This window comes from Hirundo rustica, chromosome 27, assembly GCF_015227805.2.
Source record: "Hirundo rustica isolate bHirRus1 chromosome 27, bHirRus1.pri.v3, whole genome shotgun sequence".
Taxonomy (NCBI): domain Eukaryota; kingdom Metazoa; phylum Chordata; class Aves; order Passeriformes; family Hirundinidae; genus Hirundo; species Hirundo rustica.
In genome coordinates this window covers 4222756-4240181 of record NC_053476.1, presented here as the reverse complement: position 1 = coordinate 4240181, position 17426 = coordinate 4222756, and the positions used below count along the sequence as shown (strand labels likewise).

Sequence of the window (17426 nt, the reverse complement as noted above, 5' to 3'; positions counted from 1 at the left end):
TTGGGATCTGAGACTAAAGATTGGGAGGTTGTTCTTGTGCAGCTCCTGTAATAAAAGCTCAACAGGTCAGAGAATGATCTCAGACAGTGATTTATCTCTGGGTTTTAAGGAGCTGCCGTGGTGCTGGGGAAGGCTGAGAAGGTCCGAGGACGGGGAGCCTGACACACAATCAGACAACCAGGCACAACCAGATCACTCCACACATTAGTGATTCCAGAACTCTTTTAAAAAAAAGTGCGCAAAACAGAGATGAAGACTGGGGCATGGCTTTTCACTAGAAAAGTCCCTGTGAAGCAGAAGCAAGGCAAGGAATCAATCCCCCACCTCTGCACCAAGGCAGGTGTGCCAAAAGCCCTCCTCTCTGCCCCCTCAGGAGACGTGCTGAGGGAAGGCAGGTGCCACATTTCCATTTTACACACAAGAATCCTGGATGAACACATTCCCTACAAGGAACCCCACCAGGGCCGGTGTAATAGGAGCCGTGCCAGGCGGCAGGAATGTGAAAGACTCAGGAAGATAAGGAAGGACAGCCTGGACCCCTCCTCCCCCCATGCCACGGTGCTCATGGACGTGCAGGACCACTCAAACGCACAATCTGATGCTGAACACTACAAACCAGCAGTTAATTCTTTTATAACTCCCCCTGGAAAAAAATCCCACGTGTGCACACACAAACACCTCACAGCCACAAACTGGCCAACATCCGTGAAAAATCATTCCCAGCAACAAACTTGTGCCAGATCCTGATGCAATGAAAACATTTTAATACGGAGAAGATTACTGCTGTGGCCTGAAAATTGTTTAGAATATTAATTCTGCACTGGCCAATCCTTTAATATTTCATTTCTAATTGCAGTTTTATTAAATATGTTCTACCACAGTCTCAGTAACAGTCATTTCTATAATTTATATTAAAAATAGCCTGTCTTTTCTTTATAATTTCTGGCTGACTCCAGGACCATGTATCATCCCATGCACGTGGCAGCACTCACTTGTGCTCTAAAGTACAAAACTAACAGAACGTTCACAGTCCAAGAAATGTTAATGACTGATGGGACAGTCACCAGAAGGTTCTGCACTAAATGATTATTTAAAAAAAAGAGGAAGGAGACTGTTAATAAACACAGAGAGGACAATGTGATCACTACACCACCTGTGTGGACACACAGGAAGATGCAGGACCTGCATGTTTCGACAGAGCAGCACTTAACAGTTCTCCTCTCACCTGTACGGACAGAACCAATCTCCCATTCCATTGGGGTTTATTTCTACATTTTACTCCTCTTTTACCCCTCACTGAGGTGCCCATTGCCCCACTAATTCCTGCCTTCTCCCCAGAACTGGCAGATGACAGCAGATGTGATCGGCTCACGGATCAAACAATCTGATCTAGCATTTTTTCCCTTGGGGGCAATAATGAACATCATATCACCAGTGTGCTGAAATCTCCATATACTCCAAGTTCAGCCATACACACAGTTTTAATGCATTTCACAGCATCACTAAATCACAGACTGGGTTGCATTGGAAGGGAGCTTAAAGCTCATTCGGTTCCTGAATTTAAAGCTCATTCAGTTCTTCTCCCTGCCATGGGCAGGGATACTTTCCACTACACCAGGTTGCTCAGAGCACTGTCCAGGCATCTGTTTTATCACAGTTTTGTTTCCTCAAAAGCATGACTCGAGCCTTAAAAACACACTTCCACCAGCCAAGACACCCCATGCCACCATGACTCACAGACAACAGTTTACTTCAAAAGGCTCAAGTCAATACAATCCTCTCCATGTAAATACAGGTGGGGAAAAGTCACAGAGGGAAGAGTTTCTGTTGTTACAAATATCCTCAATTTGGAAAAGACAAGAACTCCTCTTAACTCACCCATAACCCGATCAGGGGAAAGCGGGATTTTCACGTACAAGAATTAAGCACCTCTGACTCATGTTCAAATGAAGATTATCCTGACAGATTCAGATTTGGGCATTAGTCTTCTACTGGAATAAATAACAAATGGAAATGTCATAAACCCTAAAATCTGTTTTGACACTCTACGGCCAAGTGTTAATGGATAACGCAGATCTTTTTATAAAAAAGTGCATTTTTCAAGGCACAACAGTTTTTCTTGCTCCTGAACCCCTTCCTGAGTGCAAAGGCAAATCTTATGACCATAGTTATGTGATGAACTTCTGGCACAAATTATAAAAACTAACAAAAGCATGAAACAATTATTTGAGGTATTCTGTACCTGCTGAGTCCTTTAGGCCTCTTATTCCTGTAAGGATTTTCTGTGTGAATCTGACCAACTCCACCTCCCTCTTACACAATTGCACGTTTGTTGTTTTTTTTTTTTTTGAGCAGAGAAAATTACATCTTCCAGGAACACCAGGAAAAAGGATGTCTGCAATAACCAGTTATAGAAATATAATGGACTGAGTAAAGATGGCAGTCACTAGCAACGCTGGCTCTCTAGAACTGCAACACCAGCATTTAATTCAAAAAAACATATTGATTACCTGGAGCCTAAAGTCACCACCTTATTCCTGGGGTCCCACCACCCAGGTGGACAGCCCAGGAGCAGATGGCTGCAGCCCATGATCTGTGTCCACCTCACTCCTGTGCCCCATGGCTCGATGACATACTCAACGCTGGCATCCTGTAGGAACTGACTTGCTACTGCTGACGTAGGAACCTCAATTCCAATGGCTGAGATGTCATTTCAAACCAACACTGCACATTTTTGGGGCCAGTTCTGCGGTTCTTAGCGAGATAATCCCCACTGGTGTCCAAGCCAGCAGAACAAAACTGAAAATTCTTCTGTCGATGCAAATAAAATTCTCATTTGACTTTGCCAGGAACTCTTCCTGCGTGAGGAAAGTGATGCTTATTCCTGGGTAGGAATTAACCAAGCAATGCAAGGGCCAGCAATCAGAAAATTTAATTAGCTGGCTCATTTATGACACTTTCTGCAGCAGGTTGTCTGTCTTCCAGTGGGGACAGATTCTGATCCCTGGGAGGGTGGGCAGGCCCTGGTCATTAGTCAAAATCCCCCCTGGATGGGCAGGGACACCTCCTACTAGACCAAGCTCCTCAAGGCTTTATCCAGCCTGGCTTTTAAACACCTCCAGGAACGGGAAATCCACAACCTTCATAACCCCCACAGCTTCTTTTGTGACATAAATTTGATGTTTGAATTAAATCCTCAAAATCTTTAAGTCTGACAAATTCCTGCCCAAGCCGCGTTATGATTGGAGAAAGCCAGAGTCGTGGTTTGAAGAGCAAACTTTGGAAGCTTGGATTTAAAGAGAGCAAAAAGCAGCTGCTCAGTGCATCCTCCATTCCCATCTTTCACTCATCCCAGCCCGTGCCAGAGCCTGACTCACGTTTGGAAGCACCCCAGGAGCTCTGCAGCGCTGTGCAGAGCTGACTTTATCGAAGTCTCCCTCGAAATAAAACCGTTTTAGTGCTGCAGAGTTATTGATCCGTGGAGCTCCTGGAACAAATAACTGTCACATTCAGCACAGCTGGACGAAACCCAGCACAGGGGAGATGAAGCTTTGCTCCTTCCTCCAGCCCAAAGGAGCCTTTATTTGGCTGAGGTGAGAGCCATAAAAAGAGGAAATTATGGACGTGATTAGTTTTGCTGTGGCACTAATCCTGGAACCATAGAAAAACCCTGGTTTGGGTTCGAAAAGATCTTAACAAAATGATCCAGTCCCACTACCTGCCATGGGCAGGGATTCTTTCCCCTGGATGAGCTCACTCCAAGCTCCATCCAACCCAACCATGAACATTTCCAGGGATGAGGCAGCCACAGGTTCTCTGGGAAACCAGAAGAAATAACATACCAGCTGTGTGTAATTAGGATTTTTAGGTATAAATTAAAAAAAAAAAAAATTAAATGAGACCAGTGACAATACATACAATGAAGGTTAACATCCTCTTTACATAATCCAGCACTATTTTACAGAATCCATTGTGGAACAGTTTTTTTCCTCTTCTATTATTTGTGACTATAAAAGCTTTTTAAATTACATTTCCCAGCCTCTCTTCTCTCATCCCACGTTATCACAGCAGCAAGGGCAGGGCAGCACAGAAAAGTGGAGAGAACAATGTGTTGTCTGGAAACATCATAATTGTTCCAAAACTTTCAGAAAGCATGTTTAGTTTAGGAGATAAGGCCCTGAAACCAGAAAATTGAAGGAAACACAGGTGGAAAAAGGAAAAGAATAAATAAAAGCAGGAAGAGAGTTCAGGAAGCTGGTGATGGCAGCAATGGGAAAGGAGAGCTCTAAAAAGCAGCTACATTAATGTAGAAGTTCTGCTTTAAACTGCAGATGCCTGTAACATGAAGGTTTTGCCTGTTACTGCCCCTGAAACTTATTTTTTTCTTTGAAAAAAATGAGGAATAACCTTCTCCTAAGCAGTGGATTCTGCAATCCCATGGGACCGTAGAAACTGCCTGGAAGATTCTTTCCTCCTCTCTGTCTCCTTCCAGACGAACAAGGCACAGAAAATATCAGCAAGCCACTCCACTAAAGTTACACAAAGATGTTCAGTGACCTCAAAAAGAGCTCTGTCACTTTAATCAAATTATAGGCAACCCTGGTAATTCACTGGTTAGAAAGAACCTGTTACACCAACTTCTAACAACGCTCAGATTTCAAGCTGAACTTTCAAGCTGACAGAAATCAGAAACTAATTAAACATCTGCTAAAGCAAACGCATTTCCCTCTCTCCAGCATGAAGCTGACAAAGCTCAGGGAACTGCAAGAGCGCTGCTGAAGAATTTTACAAGCAGAGAAGAACAATCAAAGGTAGGTATCAAATTATAGCAGCAAATTAAATTGGAACAGGAGTGGCAGGGCAAAGGCCAGCAGCAAGCCTAAGCTGCACATAAACAAAATCTCACTCATTCTCCCACCATCTCCTTCAGATCAAACCAAGATACTGCAACCGTAAAAGTGAGAAAAGTAAACTGTAAAATATCTGAATATTCACAGCCCAAGGGAGAGCACGTGAGAGACTGGACCCTGCTCACCACATAAACCACTGTTTATGACCAGGACTACACAGCTACAAGCCAACATAAACTCACTGCTTGATAACAACATTTAAAATAAAGGCAAGAGATTAAGAATAGATAAGGTGATTTTATTTCTGTGCAAGTCAATGAAATTTTGCTGCGCTAGAACTAATTCAGTTGGGTTGGTTGATCCCACCAGAGCTGTAATTACGTTGACACATATGCAAAACTGTTCCACTCACATGAAACTGGATTTAGGATCCCTATTGCTCTGCTGGTAGAAGCTTCACAGAATATTCTATCCTTAAAAGGAAGCTGCTTATCTGGCAAGGCACAAGTCTGAATTGGCTGAGCTTGTTTGTTAACACTTGAAAAACCTGCCTTTACAAGGTGGGTTTTACCTAAGAAAATTGCTATTTCGGCCACCTGTAGTTTTCAGTAATTCATTTGCTTTTCCAATCCTTCATTTCCTTGCAAAATTAACAGACCTGTTAGAACTTTCTGTTTTGAGGAGTGATGAGCGCTCATCATCCTTTCCTTCCACAGAGGAGCAGGGCCAAGGACACATGGCATGCCTCAAGCATTTAATTGAAATTGAAATATCTAATAGCCACGTGATTATTCTGTGTGAACACAGATGGCTGGAGCAGACTATCACCGACACGGGACTGCCGTGCTCCTCATCATGAGGGGATTTAAGACACAAAACCTCTCTGAGGCTTTGGTGCACACAAACCCTGTGACAGCACCCGTGTCCCAGGAGCAGGTCTAGTCCTTTAAATGCAAATAATGGGAAGGCAGCACCTTCAGGGCCTCTTTTTTCCAAGCTGAAAGAGCAACAGCCGTGACACGCAACAGGGCCAGGCCCATGCGCTGACAGAAACGCGCCCATCTGGTGACTTCCCTTCCAAAAGCCACTTTCTCACTTACACCTACTCACTTCCATGGCTGAGAAGATAAAAAGAAAAGCGTAACGGGATAAAACCTGCATTGTCCTAATCCTGCCTTTGTCTCCGCAGAGAAGACGCTCGTAGAAATTCCAAGTTTAAGCCTTCTGCAACCTGCAAACGCCCACAGCCAAAGGGGCCCTTGGTGGCTCTGTGACACCATCCGTGGGTCTCATCACGTGTGGTGGCTGCCTGGGCTCACAAAACACAGCCACAGGCGACTCTGTGTGCCCGAGAATAACCAAGCTCCATCAAATACACAGGAAATAAAGAAATTAAAACCCAGCCTATCATCTAAGAGCAGCTCCCAGTCCAATTCTGACAGCGAAGGAGCATTCTCTCGCTGCTGGAGACCCCGGGCACGGTGGCTGCTCCTCATTCCTCTGCAGAGGGATTTTCCTCCCCACCACAGAAACTCTGGAGCAGGACATTGCAATGGAATATCAGACATAAAGGTGCCTGTCAGTGAGTTCCACAGGGCTTTGTTTCACAAAGGCAACCCCGGAGCACACCCCTGGCCGCAGAGCATCGTCCCACCCCAGCTCGCACCTGTTCCCCCTCACACCCTCAACTCCCCTTCCTCACTTTATTATTATTTATTTCTCTGGTGTAGAACAAAAAACCCAAACAAACAACCCAAACAAAAAAACAACCAACCAACCAACCAAAAAAGGCTTCAGAACTGCTGCCATCTTTCACAGAATCTTCACTGCCCACTGCCATGCCTCTTGCCTGTGTGACCAGGCTGACTTGGGACACCAGCCAAAAAGCATCTTTCCTAACTGAAGGGATGGAGGAAGAGGATTAGGAAATTAAAACAGGGTGTTTAAAAAAATCCTAAGTGAAGAATAATTCACTGTCAAGACCTAAAGCAGCACCTGATGAGGCACCAGGCTCTCAGTGCAATCTGCAGTGCTGTCACAAACAAGCCACAGGAGTCCTTTAAAAATCAGGGTTCAGACCATGACAGACAGTCCAGACCTGTGGGTTCTGTCAGATACATGACATTCAGACAAGACATGGAACATGTCAGGACCCTAAATATTTCATTAAATAAATACTGAGATGCTGAACCAAATAAATATTCAAAATCAAGATTTTTTTTTTTCCCCTTTGGTGAAAGCACCATTTCAAACCAGTTTGGGTTAATTTGTTTTCTCATTTCATTTAGTTGCAGCATATTTCTTTCTCTCTTAACACAAAAAAAATGCCCACCTCCACCTGCAGCATAAAAACCTCAGGCCATCAGCTGCAGCTCAACAGAGCTGGCGCTTAGAGGGATTGTTCTACTGATTAAAAAAAGCTGCTGCTGCTGAAATAAGCAAGCAGGTTGTTCAAAAATGTACACACACAATATGTGCTTGGAAATGAATGAGACATCATATTCTGGTAACAAACAATATGCTATTTCTTAATGAAGTGCATGGAAGAGGGATGGATTAAACTATTGCCTATTTTGAGATGCAAGAACCATCGGTGAAGATTTCTGGCAACAGCAGGTGCAGAAGTATGTTGGAATACAGCTCGGAGGCTGGGCCGAAGACATCTCTGACAGCACTCCAAATAAGCTTAAAACAGCAATATATCACAGAATCGTTTTGGTTCGAAAGGACTTTAAACATCATCCAGTGCCACCCCTGCCATGGGCAAGGACACATTCCACTGTCCCAGGCTGCTCCAAGCCCCATCCAACCCAGCCTTGGACACTGCCAGGGATGGGGCAGCCACAGCTTCTCTGGGCACCCTGTGCCAGGGCCTCACCACCTCACAGGGAAGAAAATTTCTTTCTAATATCCAATCTAAACCTACCCTCTGCCAGTTTAAAGTCATTCCCTCTTATCCTGCCACCACAAGCTGTGGTAAAAACTCCCTCTCTTGTCTTTTGTGTAGCTCCTTTATCTAGGATTCTAGGAAATTTATCTAGCTGTCGAGGAATTACTGAGCACCAACAGCTACTCCAGGAAAATCACCACAGAGCAAGGAAAGAGAAGCACCAAAGCAACGGTCCAGAGCCAAAATCCAGCTCAATCCTCAACCTCCTGTGTGGTTTGAGCATGGCTCAGGGGATCTGTGATGAAAACTTGGCACGTGGCTCTGCAATGAGCCCACCAGGACCCTGTTCGTGTTGTGCTGTAACATCTCCTACGTGGCATCATCCCAAACTCGGTGATAAGACCACGATTTCAACTGAACCTGATCATGGCTTCCTGCACGGACAGAGCCAGCCGGGTACAAATCACATCAGGAATTAACTTCTGCGAAATTAACTTCAATCTTTGGGGAAACGACCCAACCCAACTCCACCGTGTGGTCATTCCTTCTTCACACAGGAAGGAACTTCCAAAGCAGGTGTGGGAGAGGAGCAGAGTACGTGCCCAGCTGAAGATGAAGGTTTTTCCTTAGAAAACAAGCAGCCCAGGGGAATATTCCACATGAGTGTCCTGTGAACGCCTTTCTGCTCTCAAGTGCACAGGACGTCTCTGAAGGCACGTTCCAGGAGCAGGAGGAAGGACACAGCCAAGGGAAGAGTGATGGCCTGATTTAACTCCACAGGAGGCTTTCTACACCACCTCCTCTTGCTATAGAAACCTCTTAGCTATGTCTAAAAATTAAAAATTCTCACACACCAGAAGTGTAATCGTGACAGATGCTCCATTTTGTGCAGCCCCAGTGTGAAATAAGGACAATTTCTCTCTCTGAGCCTCTGAAAACCCATGGAGTTTCAAGGCAATTTTCTTGTCTTTTAAACGTTATCTACACTAGAGAAACTTTTGGGGTTCTCCCTCTGTTGAAGCACCTACACAATTATCTGAAATGCAGAGCTATTCTCACCTTTTCCCAGCTCCAGTGCTGTCATGACATGTTTACCACATCCTCTGCAAGGCTGAGCAGTCCAACTGCCTTGAAGCAAATAAAAATATCCTTGGGAAGAGCAAATTCTAAAGGTTCTGCAACAACCTCACACCAGCATCAAGGGAAAAACATGGGACTGGTTTCCTGCACGTCTCTATTGCAATTTCTGCTCTGTCAATATGAAAGCTGCGTGTCAAAAAAAGAGTTTGTCTTGAAAACAGCACTGAGGAAAATCCACACTAGAACTGGTGTCTTTCAAAAGCCAATAAATGTCATATGCCATTTTTTTCCTTCCCTTTATTTAAGAAAATAAAAGTTACATCCAAACTATCCTGAAACTAATGCAGAAACATCATGAGTTTGACAGGTCTCCAACAAACAAAACCCCTTCGGCACAGGATTTGGGTTAATTCCAAAAGTTACAAACAGACACACTATTTATCCACATAAATTTCAGGGAGTTTTGCAGCTCCACAAAATTTAAATCGGAAATTTTCCCATTTAACACCAAGAATTACGTCGGTTTAATAGAGATAGAAGTCCATCTGTGAGTATGCAGGGACACATTCATCCACCTGTTTCATCTCTGCAAGCCCAAATGGTTTCCATTTGAGTATGTGCCTGTCAAAACAAATCACAAGTCCCAAAATAATGGATGAAGAATTTCCAAAAATGGAGAGCAAGAACTGACACACCAGGAAAAGAATACTCAGCATATGTTATCGCAACTGAATGAGGATCCTCCTCCTCCAGCAGGTTTCATTGCTGGAGACAGAATCCCAGAATCACTGAGGTTGGAAAAGACCTCCAAGACCATTGAATCCAACCTGTGCCTGATCCACATCTTGTCACCAGTCCAGAGCACTGAGTGCCACATCCAATCATTCCTTGGACACCTCCAGGGATGGGGACTCCACCAGCTCCCTCCCCTCCACTGCCTGAACACCCTTTCCATGAAGAAATTCTTCCTGAGACATCAGGGTTTGCCACATTAAGAGCATAAAACGGGACTGAAAATCCAGATGCCACAGTGAAATGCTGTGTGTATTTCAGGTAATTTTTTTTAAAAAGGGACAAGTCAGTAATTCTAACAAAACGCCAGGTTTTCTACTCAAGAAACCTCCAGGCAGACAGAGATTGCAAGGCATCAGGGAAACTTCAATGGAAAACTAATTATGCCCGGAAAAAATCCATTATATACCTGGAACCCCCCAAATCTAATGTCACTTTCCAGGTAACTGGGTCCTTGGCACTGCTCTGCATTCTGAGACAGAGGGGGCCTCCCACCCAACCTCCACTCCCACACAGGAACAGCAATTTCAGATCAGTGTCATGCTGACAGCATGACAGAATTCCATGAAAAGAAATGTAAGCCTACTGCAAACCCTATGGCATAGAAATACTTTAAAAAGAGCCAAGTCTCTCCTGACACCGACAATTTTAAGCACAATATCCTTCAAAAAATTATCTTCTACATGAGCATCAGGCACTTCAACAGCTTTTCCTCAAATTCTACCTTGGCAATGATTGTTTACTTACTTTTATTTCTAGAAGCTCACTCTTCCAGTGAAAAGCAAATATTCCTTTCCCTCAGCACAAAGGGGTTTTATAATCCACTCAAATCAAATTTGTGGTCATTTCAGAACACAGAAGGAAAACATTATCTCAAATCCCATTGTTCTAACATCTTGAAAGCAAACGTCCTGTTGTCTTGTAGCATTTTCAACTCACTCCTCAGCAGTTCTATTCCAGAGACGCTCAGAAATCCATTTTTTTTCTCATTGCACATTCATTTAACATTTTGTATGAGAAATCCTGCACATCTGAGAGCTAGGAGGTGACAAACTCAGATTATGTAAAACTATGGCAACAACTAAAAGACAAACAACCACCAGCAGCATCGCTCCATCCGACACCAAGTCCCTCCTAGTAATGGCTTCCTCACCAACTAGGAGCCCCAGAATCCCTTATTGCACATCGATTTTCTACAGGAGGCTGAGGAACACAAATCCCCAATCAAACACCGTGCAGGACACATCGTCCAAATACTCACATGGCTTTGCTGGTTCTTCCCATGCCCTGCGTGTGCAGCCCGGTCAGCCAGGCTGGGAATTCAGGGCTACCGCTGCCTGGAGAGCGCGCTGGCACACATCCTCCTCCGATCCCTCCCTCTCCCTAGCGCTGGCTCCATCCTGCCTCTCCCCACGTCAGGGTGATGTTACAGGTGACACCTCCCGCTGCTGATGTCAAGCTCCGTTCCCCAAAAAAAAAAAAAATTAAAAAAAAATCACCAGCGCCGTCTCCCCGCGGCGCCATCGAGGATCACCTGCACATCCCCCGCGCGCCAGGGAAGCGGTGCCCAGGAGGATTCCAGAGAAGCTCACAGACACACAGCCTTCCCTCTTCCTCAAGTCTCCCAGCGCTACAGAGCTGCTGTAATTCCTACAAGAACGCTGCAGCAAATGCAGCCTCTACGCCTCCCCTGGGGAGGGGGGAAAGGAAGGATTTTGAGTTTTCTTTCTGTGGCGCAGCTTAATTTTGCTCCTCTCCTAGAGAAAACTGCTCCAGGGAAATAATGGATCGGGAGACCAGAGTGATTGACTCATGGATGCTCTCCCAAACATTTTGGAGTAAGGGGCTGGTGATGCAGCCCAGGACCAGAGCTGATGAATGGTGCAGTGCTGCTGTTGTCATGGCAACTAAGAGGAAAAGGAAAAAAAAGGCAGCACCATATAAGGAGTTGTGACATGGATTCTGGGAACAATTTATACTAAAAGGCTGTAAAAGCCCTAGGATGCTTTAAAGCTGCAGCACCCCCTTGGTTGGGGACAGGTTTCATTGTTCAAGTTGAAGCAGCTGGCACAAATTTTGGACAGGACTGCATCCAGCCCAGACACGTTTGCATCGGGTGAGCTGCACCAAAACAACACGATTCTGCGGTGTGTGCAAATAACTGGGATTAAAATAATTGAAATTATAATTAAGGGAAACGGCTGGACACTAATAAGGACCCAAACTAACATCTGTGAAAACAGAGTACCCCCAGGTACGTGCAGCCCCACACAGGTGAGAGGAGCTCTGTCTTTACAGAGCGAGGCTGAGATGAGCCAAACTGCAGCACCATCAGGTGGCTGAGTGCCTGAGCAGCACTGACACCAGCACAGACCCTGCCTGGCCTCCCAGACACAGGAGAACACTCCCAAATTAACCCCTAACCCAGGCACTGCCGGGCAGGGGAGGCTGGCAGAGCCCCCAAAGCCTCCTCAGGTATGGCAGAGCAGAGAAAGCCAGCTCACACACAGCTGCCAGCACAAGCTGTGAGCAAGGCCGAGGTCTGCACTCCATGTGCAACGCACATTATTTACCAGAACCATCATTTTCACTTAATGCACGTGCTCAAACAGTAAATACACAATGAGGGAGAGAACGGCCACTGTCACACCCAGCAGAACCACAACGCTGCAGTGCTGGAGCCTGGCTCAGCAACGGAAACATTAACAACCAGAAATCCTTCCCACTGCTGATTTATTTTATTTTTAAACACAGAACCCCAGCATGGCCTGAGCTGGAAGGGACATTAGAGATCATCCAGTCGCCACTGCTGTGCCCCTGGGCAGGACACCTGCCACTGTCCCAGGCTGCTCCAACCCCGTTGAGCCTGGCCTTGGATGCTTCCAGGGATTCTCTGGGAACCTGTGCCAGAGCCTCACCACACTCCCAACCATAACAATGATCCTGAGATGTAAAAGACCTCGAAGAGGATCAAACCCAACCATCAACCCTGCAACGCCATCACATTCCACGCTCAACTGCGCAGTCAAATGCCAGAGCCACACATTTTTTGAGCACTTCCAGGAGCAGTGACTTCACCACTTCCCACATGTGCCAGCAGTGACAGCTTCCCCCCAGCACTCCCACCCCTGAAGCTGTGCCTCATCATCTCTCACGCTCCCACCCAGCCAAGCTGGAACAATTGGGAGAGAACAAGCGGTCCTGGCGGCTGCAGTCGTTAATCCGGGCTTATCGCCACTAAACACGAAACAATCAAGTTCTCAAGCAGAGAGATCTGAGCTTTTTAGTCCCACAATTACAGTTAACATCAAAGAACATTGAACCATTTGCTGGAGATCTAGAGAACAGAGATGTGACACTTGTCATGGCTACTCCCAAGGGATGCAAGGATGTCCTGTGAGGGATGGGGAGAAGACAAGACCCCAGCACCACAAATGACGTGGGTGATGGGGGCACAGGGAATGTTCTGTGTGAGGTCTCCAGCCCAGATGGACCTGGACAATGCTGAGAACCACTGTGGTGGGTCCAAACTGGCATCACTGGGAAGAGCAAGTCTCCATCCTGCTCAGCCCTGCTCTCACCATCTCTGAAGGATCTAGTGAAAAAAATATGCATTTTCTTTAGGAAAGAGGCTGCTATTAACAGCCTGAACCCACTGATTTATAGGAATATTCCTACTGATTTATGTGAATTTTATACTTAGGGGAAGTTCCCACATTCCCCAAACACAAGGGAGGAACACTCTCAAAGAGGGGATGTGCAATGAAACCGGTTCCCCAGGCCCATGTCTTTGAAGACACTGCAGCAGCTAATTCACACTGGATACAGCAGGAATTAGTCCTCGGAGAATCCAAACCGAAACATCTAGGCCAGCTTTTTGTTAGAAAAACACGATTTCTTCCCTAAATTTCTTGCTAATATTCTTCCCCTCCTCGCTCTCTGCACAGGCACTCACACACGTGCTCTCTCTAAGAGAATCCCAATGCTTGCAATCTGTCATTCAATAGGAAAAAAAAAAAAAAAAAAAAATAGCAACAGCCAAGTACAGCAATGAATAAAATTATCCCCGCGCATCTAAATGCACGATATGCAAATGAACACTCCTTCCCGAGGAGGAGGAGGAGGAGTGGGACACAGCACAGGGCTTTGTGCAAACCCCCTGCACAAGGTGGGCTCCACAGGAGCGGAATAAAACATCATGAGCTGTCTTTCAGCCCAGCATCTCCTTTATTAACCTAATGCAGGGATTTTTTTGGCACAGATTCCCAAAAGCACTTACTTCCATTCACCCCTAAGCACCCTCCTGGAAGGCACTGCTGTCCTCAAGGCAGGTATTACAGAGCACCTGCATTATTTTCATCACAGTTATGGCTTTGAGTCAGCAATAACACACCCTCCACCATGCCTAGTGAAATATTTAAGCCCACTGTTTCAACAGCAGCTGCTCTTGGTGCAGCAAGCATGGTAACTTTTAAGTGCTAATTTTATTGCAGACACAAACCAAAATGGTGCCTTCCATTGCTTAGAGCCTAGGCTGGGAGTTTTCTTTCTCTTTATTACACATTTTTCACATCATTTTTGTTAATAAAGGCACTACTGCTACAAAAAAGATATATAAATAACACAAACTGAGGCTGAACGCGCTGATTTATGTTTTCAGGCAGTGCTAAATAGGAGGTGACCCAGGCAGGAGGGGGAGAGCTGATTACTTAAGCTGACTATTCCTTCACCCCTTAGAGCCACAATGATCGTAGTTTTTCTTAATCACCAGACTATTCAGCAGAGTGGAAATTGCACCCACGTGGAATATTTATCACCCTCTGAATCCAGCCAAGTCCTCATAGCCAGGAAGCCCAGATTCCAACATGTGAGTGACCTTAGCTCCTCTGGGTAGAAAAATCTCACTCTGCAGAATGCTTTCCTGAGGCTTTTTACCAAAAAATGGACGTTTTACCTTTTCTGTGGATGAGAAGCTGCCCTGGTTACAAACTGGGCAGATTAAGAATTTTAAAAGATTATATTATCATAGAATTATGGAATGGTTTGGATTGGAAAAGACATTAAAGCCCACCCCCTGCCATGGGCAGAGACACCTTCCACTGTCCCAGGATGCTCCAAGCCCCAATGTCCAACCTGGCCTTGGGCACTGCGACATAAATTTTTAGTTTAAAAAAAATAAATTAAGAGATAAAGATTTTTATGTCCCGTAAGGATGAGGGTCCCATCTGCTCACCAACCTCTCTGCAGATATGGAATTATGGAATTAGGACAGGAACAGGGCAGTTTCACACAAATATCTGCGTGATGAAAAGCCCTGACATCTAAATAATTTCTCGACAATCTTACACGCTCTGAAGGTCAGTTTTAAAAATCCATGTGGCAACTGTTAGCTGGACACAAGCCTCTCTTTTAACTTCAGTTTTCTAAAATCACCTTCGTCCCTTTTCCAACAGGAATCACTGCTGTTATTGTGTATGATTAACCACTGGACTGGATCAGTGGAATCGGAGCACAGGAAGAAATCATCACAGCATTACAGAAACATGGAATATCCTGAATAGGAAGGGATCCACAAGGATCCTCAGAGCCAGCAAACCCTGGTGAAACCTCTCTGGCCATTCACTGTCCAGCTCCTGGAGCCTTGATTTTATGTGAAAACTCCCACAGTCAAGTGCAGATTTTTGAATCAGGTCACATATCCGTTCTGCCACGTTTTCAGTGGGTTGTGGCAGCATTTACAAGGCTTCTGTAAAATCAGAGAGGGTTATTGGGTGAAACTGGGCAGAAACACATAAAAAAAAACAGCAAAAGGCATTGAAGTTGTCTTCACAAACCTAGTATTAACGACAATTTTTCTTTGTTTTATAGAACACGCTGGTTTACTAAAGAATTAAAATGAGGAAAGTCTTTACCAACTGCCAGTCAACAGCCCCTAGCAAAAACCCCCAGCATTTCGTTTGCTCATGGTCAATCATTCCAGCCACCTCCTCCCACCCGAGGGAACGGCTGGAGCTGTGCCAGGGGAGGTTTAGGCTGGAGATCAGGATAAAAAGTTCTTCCCCCAGAGGGTGGTGGGCACTGCCCAGGGAATGGGCACAGCCCTGAGGCTCCGGGAGCCTCTGGGCACGGCTCTAAGGCAGGGTGGGATTGTTGGGGTGGCTGGGCAGGACCAGGAGTTGGATGATCCCTGTGGGCTCCCCTCAAACTCAGGATATTCCACGCTTTAATGGTTTTTTTGTCCTGCTGCTGTGGTGTATTTTTTTTAAATCTCTCAGATTTGTAGTAAAAGACACAACGAGGAATAGTTGAGGAAATGTGATAAATACTGTGAATTACAAAGAGCAGAAGCACTACTCCTTTTCATGTCACCTTAACAAAAAGTAAACCAATTCCCAATGATTTCAGGAGGATGTAAAATAAACACCTTTGTTTCACAATACCAACAGTGAATTAAACTAATAATTTAAAAAATCTTCTCCACCAACGTATGGAAACACACCCTGAATTCTAAGCGTATTGGGAGCTTTGCTGGAGTCATGCAAAGCATAAACAGGGGTTTGCCTGGTGTATGGGACTGGGTCCAGCTGGAACAGGATTTTTAAAGCAGATAGAAAATGCAAAGTGTGCAAGCACAAGACAAATGCAGTCATCTCCCCAGTCCATTTCCAAGAGTCCCGTGCAATCCCAAAGCAAACCTCCACACAAAACCAGAAGCCCACACTTTTCTTCTCTTACTTCTGTGCAACAATTATCAGCATTTTATTGACATCCTGGTTTGTACCCTACCAGTTCAGGTCTAGATTTCATGGCACATCATTTTCCAGCCACGCTGCCAGAGGAACATGCATTTCCACCAGGTGAACACCTGCAGTGTGGCTCTGAGCACAGGCTCTAGAGAGCTCCACAACCTCCGAGGTTTGTAGGAATCCCCATCCCTCTCTTTAAATTACCACCTGCAGCAGCCGCTGCTGGAATTCCAAGGCTTTTGAGGAACCAGTGATAAGCTCCAAAGAGCAGCCCTGCCCAATCATGGACTCGTGACTTTGTCACAATCTCTCCCTCCCATCCTGAGTTCTCCTTTCATCAGAGGGCAAAGAAACAAAAGGCACCAAATGCATCAAAGCTCCCTCCTGTACACTTAGATCAGATTATATCCAGTAAAAGCTCTTTTTGGAGGTTTCCCTCAGCACAAGCACAGGAGCCTGGCTGACCATAAACCTGGGCACAGAGGGGGGTCAGGTTTTAGGCAAGAAGTAAGTTTCTCAAAAACTGTTACCAGCAGAAATACTTTTTTTTTTTTCAGGCTTTTATATAGATGTTGGACTCCACGTGCTTTTGAAAAATCACACTACTGCACCATCTCTAGGTATTCATATCACAGTCCTGACAGGTTAGATAAACAAAGCTGTATCTAAAAATATGTATGAACCCCCCAAAAAATATCACTTTGCTATAGAAGTTCATAATTTCTCTGATATTCTCTCAACATTCAAAATTTAAGCATCAGCTTCTTTGAAATCGCTGTAATGATTCCACAGTGCATAAACAGCAACACAAAGTGGAATTAAAACACACTCTGATAGAAATTTCTCAAAAACTAGAGAACATTTGTAAACCAGAGAGACCTTTTTCAGCAAACGAAGATCTCTCTGTCAACACAAAAATCCAAACCATCCCCGGGTTTGACTGAAGCAGACGCTGCAATAAACAAAGGGAACCACTTCGATACAGAAACCCTCCAAAGCTTTTTCTTACAGATTTTTTTTTTTTTTGCACCAACTGACCTTAAAAGCCCCAGTGAACTTTATTTAAGT

The 17426-nt window shown here is 45.0% G+C and overlaps 1 protein-coding gene across 11 annotated transcripts in view; it reads right to left on the bottom strand.

Annotated features, from left to right (window-relative positions):
• The window catches only part of TANC2 (tetratricopeptide repeat, ankyrin repeat and coiled-coil containing 2), a 160445-nt gene that overhangs the window by 95992 nt on the left and 47027 nt on the right, over positions 1-17426 (bottom strand). Inside the window, exon 1 of one of the 11 annotated variants that reach the window (XM_040087287.2) lies at positions 10874-11004. The exons of the other annotated variants lie outside the window; for them this stretch is intronic. The gene's annotated coding sequence lies outside the window, so the exon portion shown is untranslated. Of the gene's footprint in view, positions 1-10873; positions 11005-17426 lie in introns of those variants that run through there. 11 annotated transcript variants of the gene reach the window in all.